We start from the raw sequence: 8,321 nt of genomic DNA, 5'->3' as shown, positions 1-8,321 counted from the left end.
AGCCTGATTTTTGCATGAGAGTTTAATGAAAGGGTAACAAATAAATTGGAAGTTCTGTCGGACAAAATACATGTGACGTTTTCGTGGTCTGACCGTTCCAAATTTTTAAACTGTTCCACAATTAAAACTTCCCCGTTCCAGTGTTCCCATATATCAAAGTTTGTCCGACTGGACACCCCTAAGCTCTTAACAAATTTTCAGCTTGCTATTAATCAACTTTTTTTTCATACGCGGGATCCAGACCTATAACCCGGACAACTAATTTCAGAGAAGTCGTCTGATGGGAAGGAAACTACAAAATATTTTATTTTTACATTGTAATAATGACCTGAGTACGTGTCAAATGTGTCAAGTGTTCTTTAAATGGATATTTTGACTCGCTATGTCGTATGTATATGGTATTGTTCGTAGTGAACATAAGTCCAATTTGCAAAATTTTTGTTACAAATTTTTGTTTCTCATACAGTATGTAAGAATATAGCCGAACTAATATACATACTCCCTAAAACGACCCTCAGTTCTAACTGCAAGACGCAAGAGTCTCGCAGGCTATGTCTTGTTCTTGCTCAAGTCTTGCACGGTAAGTCTTGGTCTTGCGAAAACGAAAGAACAAGACCAAGACTGCAAGACCAAGACCGATTTTGGGCAACACTAATATAGATCAGTTTCATTGAAACCGGTGTGCAGGAAACTCGTGTTTGCGTCTCATTGGATTTCGCGTATTTGTCGGTACAACAAAATAGAATATCAACAGGAATCCTATTAAATTCTATAGATTACCCTTCTGTGACCCAAGACGTGAATTTTGGAAACTTAGTATGAATGCTTTGCACGCCTAAAAATGACTAAGCTCATTTAATGTTTAATTAATAGGAATATTAATGTATAAGTAATAATATTGATAAATATTATTTGATGTTATCACTTTATCCTTATTTTAATCATTGATATAAATAAATATTTCAAAATACAAGTATATATTATTAAAATACTAAGTGTTATTATTAGCCGTGATTGAGAACTCATACATTCCATCATATTAATATTACAGCGGTGTTTTTACAGCGGAAATGTCATTATTTCAACAAGTTAAGGCTATGTATTTTTGCTCATACGATAACAATCCATGAATTTTCTACCAGTTTCTTGTATTTGTTTGGCAGCCACACACATACAACTGATATTCTTCTAAATGTACCATGTAGGGATATATCCACATAGTTCTTCGTTTGCTTCTATTTTCTTTGTCGAAGATACAGATACATAACCACCACTGTTTCACCACTTGAACAAGACATTCTACAGACACCTGTTCACAAAAAACTGAAATGATTGTAAGGTTTGAGGTTGCGCCGTGTGTGGTAAACGATTCAAACCAGTTTCAAACTTATATTTTCAAAAGGGTTTCGTTGCAGTTTCGTTTCACCGTATGTGCTGCGCCTGGATAACGCTATTTAGCTTAATATTTTTTTTAATATGTATAATAAATTAAGTATGGAGAACGGTAAGGGTTTTATACCGATCGAAGACAACTGTTTGGAGGAAGAGCGGAGCGACGACTCCAATTATTGTCTGAGATCGGTTACCCTTAACGTTCGACATGCTTGTAACGTTTTTTGCACGATTGATATCATTATAAATTATAAAATTAAACATTTTCGTCATATTGACTAGTTTCATTCATTTTATCAAGATAGATATTTTGGTTGTTAGGTAGTAACTAGGGTGCATAACAACAATGGAGAATTGAGTTTTCATTTAGTTGTCAATAATTTTAAGTACAATTTTGATTATTATAAATTAAAATATGAGTGAAAGTGAATTTGAAGAAATTGAACGGGCTTGGAAAGAAGGGTGTTCCTCAATTATTCCCGAAAAATCCAAAATCCGTTATCAAAATACCTACCAAAGTTTTAAAAAATGGTGCGAAGGCAAGAATTTAAGAATCGAAGAAAAGACTCTATTGGCATATTTCGTTCAAAGACATAATATGCAGTTGAAAGCTCCTGGAAGCCTCTGGGCAGGATATTCAATGATTAAATCCACCGTTTTTCTTTATGATGGCATTGATATTTCCAAGTTTTCAACTTTGATCGCGTAGTTGAAGAGAAAAAATGTTGGATACTACTAATGTATGCGATTCTGCAGGAGTTTCTGTTAGAAGTGAAACCACAGCCCAAACAAGTGGGATTTCATTAAATAATTTAACAAGTTGTACCAGAAGTTTCAATATTAATAAATAATTCGTTAGTTTTCTTTATTCTTTCAAAAAATAAATTAAAATTAAGAAATTTTTTAACTCGACGGTAAGTGAATTACTTACCGTCGAGTTGGAGTACTTACCGTCGAGTTGGATTACTTACCGTCGAGTTGCTAGTAAATGTCACATACTGACGTAAAATCTGTCACGGTAAACAGTCAAAAATGATCAATCGTGCAAAAACTTAATTTGGATCTTTAAAAGGGGACTTTTTGCCTGTGTTGTTTTTTTGTTGAAATTCGTTTAAAAATTGTCAGCTTGCCAAGTTATGGGAAAATATTTTGACAATATGCGACAATTTAAAATTTTAATACTTAAAAGATAAAAATGTATTTCTTTAATTACCTATCATACACTTTATTTATTAAATAAATTTCCTTTTAATACCAGCAATAAAAATGTATAATTCCTGTCATTTTGGCACTTTAATATAAAGATTTCAAGAAGGCTTATCGTATGAAAAAATCTTAATACGATTTAAATTTTTACTCACACATAATCAGACAAAAACTTTTTTGCTCTAATCGCCCCAGAAGATTTATCATTAAAACTGAAAAAATTAGATTGAAATTAGACAGAAAGTTGATTAATTAGGTATGTTAAATGGCAACTGAAATATCAGCATGTGATTAATCTGTGTAGCACTGATGATGATATTTTGATATCTAAAATGTTCTGTGATTTGATGTAGCCCTTGAAGAGATTTTTATAAAATTATATACCTTTTATAAAAGATTTTTCAATAAAATGTTTTTGTGATTAGTGGTTTACAGACAGCTAAAGCAAAATTATTTCCTTGTAATTTTTTTGAATAAATTTTATTTTTAGTATCGACAATATTTATAGCACTTTTTTAAAAAAGAACTTTTTTATAATAAAACGTTTTTATTATTTATAGGAGAGAATATAAAATAATTTGACGATATAAAATGCTTAAAATTCCAAAAATTACACTAGTATAAAAAAGTACTTTTTATAATAACACGGTTTTTTTATATATAGGACACAGAATGTTTCGAAAGAATAATATGAATTTTGAGTAGGTGTAGTAACTGTTAAAATTATAGTTCCAAACATTACACTAGTGTAAAAAAAGTACTTTTTATAATACCACGGTTGTTTAAAAAGGTATATATAATATTTATAAATAATAATTAACTTATAAAATACGAATTTTAAGTATATCAACTTTTAATTATTTATTAAAAAAATTAAAGAAAGATACGCAACAGCCGTGTCCGAACTAGGGAACTCTCGGTCTGCAATCTAATGCCACTGACCCACCATCAATTTGTAGATATCGATTTATTAACGCACTTTAAAATATCATTGCATTAGCCACATTTTTAAAATAGTTTGAAATAAAAAAAAATCGATTTATCCATTCAGGGTGATTGATTAGTGGGGAAAAGCTCCGTAGATCCGTTATAATAATAGATAGCAATAAAATTTAATAACAAAAATTGTAGCCAACTTTGATTACAGATTGATAATCAGTTATCGTAAATTGTCAGTTTTAGACAATTCAGTCATAGCTTACATAAAATTTGGAAAGATTTAGACCAGTAATTAATAATTTGCTTTGAAAAATGAAAATATTTCAAAAACTAACAAATTTAGACATAGGGAATGTTATATGTAGATTATTCTTCTTCTTCTTCTTCTTTTGCCCTTTAATTCGTCCAATTCTGAACATAGGCTTTCCCCAGTTTCCTCCATTCGCTTCTGTTTAGTGCTTTCTGTTTCCAGTGCGTTCCTCCTATCTTTTTAATGTCGTCTCCCCATCTCATCTGGGGTCGTTCTCTTGCTCTCTTTCCTGTCCGTGGTCTCCATTGTTGTATCGTGCTATTCCACCTATTGTCCGTTTGTCTAGAGTTATGACCTGCGAAGCTCCATTTTAGCCTGGCTATAATATGTTGGCCTGCGTCTTTGAATTTTGTTCTATTTCTGACCCAGTTGTTTTGCTTTTTGTCTGTCAATTTTACTCCTGACATTGCTCTCTCCATGGCTCTTTGTGTCTTCATTATTTTATCCATGTTTGCCTTGGTCAAGGTCCATGTTTGGCATGCGCATATGAGAATTGGGAGTATGCACTGGTCAAACACTCTCGTTTTTAAGTATTGTTGTATTTTTTTATTCTTTAGGACCCATTTTAATTTTCCAAATCCTGCCCAGGCTAATTTGACCCTTCTTTTTAACTCCGATGTTTGGTTTTCCTTATTTATTTTTATCATCTGTCCCAAATATACATAATCATTAACCGCTTCTAGTGTGGTGTCGTTTAGTATTACGTTTCTATTGTCTTGTGTGTTTGTCATTCTTTTTGTTTTGGCAAAATTCAGTTTTAGACCTATTTGTTCGGATTCATTTGCTAGTTCGGTTAGCATGGTTTGTGGTTTTTCAAAACTTGATGCTACGACTACTACATCGTCTGCATATCTTAGGTGGTTTAGTTTCTTTCCATTTATATTTATTCCCATGTTTGTCCATTCCATTGTTTTGAAAACATCTTCCAGTGCTAATGTAAATAGTTTAGGAGAAATAACATCTCCCTGTCGCACTCCTCTGTTAATTGGTGTGGGTTTTGTGGTTTCTTCCAATTGTACTGTCATTGTTGCTTTCTTATATATATTATGTATTAGCATTCTGCATCTGGAATTTATTTGAAACGAAATAGCGATGGACTACCCCAGCTAATTGAAACAATATTCGAAAATATTACCTCAACTAACCAAGATAGCCATCGTTACACCCTTAGCTTAGCTCAGTCACTCAGGTGTGTGTTCGTCTTGTCCTAACCTCAGATATGAACTATGAAAATTGGAATGGAAGCAAACAAAACAATAATTTTAACTAATCATGTTTATTGTTCATAAAGATATAATAAATAAAATGACTTAGTAAATTGCATTAACAAATGTATTCAAATTCTTGCCAAAAACTAACAATTCTGGATTATACTTATGGCTTTTGGTAGCTGATGGTATCTTCTTGATGTCGTATGGTACTGCTGCTGATTCTGCAACAGGCTCTGGGGTTGTAGGTGTTGTATTCCACCAGGCCTACGGATGTTGGTCGTTGCAGTCTTGGTAATGCGGTTGCAGCCCTGATGACATGGTCCTCGTTGTTCTATCGCCGGCGATTTGAGGATGCTTGCAGCTCCCGGAGGGAGGAAAGTGCTTTTATTCCCAAAAACTATAAAACAGAGACACATATCAAACATCAAGAAGAAAAACCAAAATATACCTTTGCCAAATAGTATTCAGAAATAGTAATTGGCAAGGGTAAATTACATAGAATTTAGATGAGAATAGTTAAAATTCTGATTACCAAACGTGCATATTAATAGATGAAAAGAAATATAGAAATCAAACACATGTAAATTAAAAATATTTGAAACTAAAATATTACACATGGTCTGACATTGGAAGTTAGGTTAGATATTTATAAAAAATGTTATAAGAAGGAATGGAATGGATGGAATATAATGACTGTAAGAAATTATTAAAAAAAACTATTTGTAGCTCACCCCAAGAGGAAGATGATTTGTTGAAATAAAATGATTTATTTTTGAAGCTGCTTTGCTTTTTAAAACATTTCCACCTCCATTTTGAGAATGAGATATGGGGGTTGTCATTGTCATTAAAATGACATGACAACGAACCTTGGACGAAATTTGAAATCACGAACATGGAAAACAAGAGATGATACAATGTAAATAGGGTTGCCTATTACAGAACGAGCGCCAACCGATTTTTATTAAAGGGGAAAATGGGTAAACCAAATAGAAGAAGATAATGATTAATGAAATATTAAAGAAAATAAGATAAAATAATTATTTAAAAATAAAATATCAAAGATGTGACGTTTGTAACGTTACATATTCTATAGTTGTTTATAGCTTTTTCTATTGCCCATATTTCCACGCTGTCAAATGCTTTTTCGTAGTCAACGAACGCTAAGTGCAGATCTATATGGTATTCGTTAGCTTTTTCTATTATATATAGTACGGTAAGAGTACTTTTCGATAGTGATATAAAATACAGGGTATTTCATTTAAAATTACTGAGAAAATAATGTACTTGCGTTTTGACTTACCCTGTATTTAATATAAAGAAAATCAGGAATGTCAATCATTTATAAAAATTTTGACAATAAGTAAAAAATATTGCATCAATAAACCATTGCTTTTGTGCTTATTTTTATTTATACAGGGAGTTGAACTTGTTACGATTTTCATATAAAATTTTTTATAACTTTGTAAATACCCTATATAACATACCAAACCTTTATATTTTTGTAATGGAGAAGTTAAGAAGATTTCGAATATAAAATAAAATATAGGGTATTCCATTTAAAAAAACATATGTTCGATCTGCCACTATGTTATCGAATATCCTGTAAAATTCTAACTAATTTTGTAATGTGAAGCTCAAAGTTGGCTACAATTTTTGTTATTAACTTTTATCGCTATCCATTACTATAACGGATCAACGGAGCTTTACCCTACTAATCAATTACCCTGTATAATAGCAGTTAAATATTGCATTGTTAGCTAGTTCTAGGCTATTCTGAAATGTTGAAGTACCTACGTAGCCTAGAACTATTTTTTAAATGGATTACGAAATTTGCTGAATCCGTGACACCGACCAAGCCAAAACGTTTTTAAAATGTATTAAGTTTCCTGTCCTTTTAGCACTTAAATAATCTAAAGTGTTCAAGATGGCTTATCGTATGGAAGAATATTAATACGGTTTTAATTTTTACTCCCACACAATCAAACAAAAACTTTTTTGGTCTAATCGCCCCAAAAGATTTTTCTTTAAAGTTGAAAAAATTAAATTTAAGTAAAGAATTCCCTGATATATAAATGACATTATCTAGTAAAACGTGCCACCACTATACTTGATAGGATTACTCTGCTTGACAGTGTGAGTCAGGAGATCTCTGGATTTTCGGGGCAGATTGGAATTTAGGGTCGCGTGCACGACAATTTTCAAAAGTCGACTTTTTCTTTCCACCCTTTTTGTTTTATAGATACGAAAAGAAGTGTGTTCCATTCCTTGAATAATATATTATGTATTTAAAATTCCAAGTTAGCACTTCCTGCAATAAATTCTGCAATCTTGAAACTATAGGACAAGAAAACTATAGTTTTTGTAAAAAAGGAAATATATTTTTTTACGAAAAAATATGAATCGATACTCTATGACTATGTACAAGGTATGTATGCCATATTATGTTGAAACTGTTTCTTAAAGTCATCCATGGAAGAATTTATAAGAAGTGCAAGGAACAAATATCGGACAAACAATTCGGGTTCATTAATGCAGTGGGTACAAGAGAGGCACTTTTCGGAGTACGGGTCCTGATTCGAAGGTGCAGGGACGTTAACTGCGACTTATACGCGTGCTTGGTCGACTATGAAAAGACATTTGACAGAGTTAAATACCAAAATATGATTAACATTTAAAAAAAAAGCAAACTTGAATGACAAAGACCTCAGAATAATTTCAGAACTCGATTGGAATCAGACCAAATATATGAAAATTAACGGAGAAGAAATAAATCACATAAAAATACTACGTGGAATTAGACAGAAATGTATCCTATCGCCGTTGATATTAAATATGTACTCATAGATAATTGATGAGTAATTAATGAGGCTCTATACGGAGTAAATGAAGGCATCCTTCTAAATGGAGAAAGAGTAAAGAATATTAGATATTGGAAAATACTGTAAGACTTGTACACACTTCTAAGTAGGTCAAAACGCCAAACAAGTGTATGTTCTCAAAAAAATTGATGGTGTGTATAAAATTTTTTATTATCAGCTAAGTACTTTCAACATATAACGTGCCATCAACAGAGCTTTCTAAAAGGACATTTAAGATAATATTTGTTATAAAAAGGAAGATTGAAAAAATTACGTCCTCTTATAAAACCTTCATAGAAGAGCAATTGCTAAACGACACAATAAAAACATAGACTCTGGGCAAAAGCCACAGATATCGGTTATAACAACCCCTTAAAATGAATACATTCACATCTAATGTCTTTT

The 8,321-nt window shown here is 31.8% G+C and overlaps 1 long non-coding RNA gene across 1 annotated transcript; it reads right to left on the bottom strand.

Annotated features, from left to right (window-relative positions):
• Positions 1-5,104: 5,104 nt before the first annotated feature.
• On the bottom strand, positions 5,105-5,944 carry LOC126883466 (uncharacterized). The gene is made up of 2 exons (XR_007697663.1): positions 5,790-5,944; positions 5,105-5,455 (listed from the first exon to the last, which is right to left on the bottom strand). It is a non-coding gene; the product is annotated as an uncharacterized LOC126883466 (long non-coding RNA).
• Positions 5,945-8,321: the final 2,377 nt, after the last annotated feature.

This window comes from Diabrotica virgifera, chromosome 4, assembly GCF_917563875.1.
Source record: "Diabrotica virgifera virgifera chromosome 4, PGI_DIABVI_V3a".
Taxonomy (NCBI): Eukaryota; Metazoa; Arthropoda; class Insecta; order Coleoptera; family Chrysomelidae; genus Diabrotica; species Diabrotica virgifera.
Note: the sequence above shows the minus strand (reverse complement) of the source record. Positions and strands in the feature narration are given on the sequence as shown.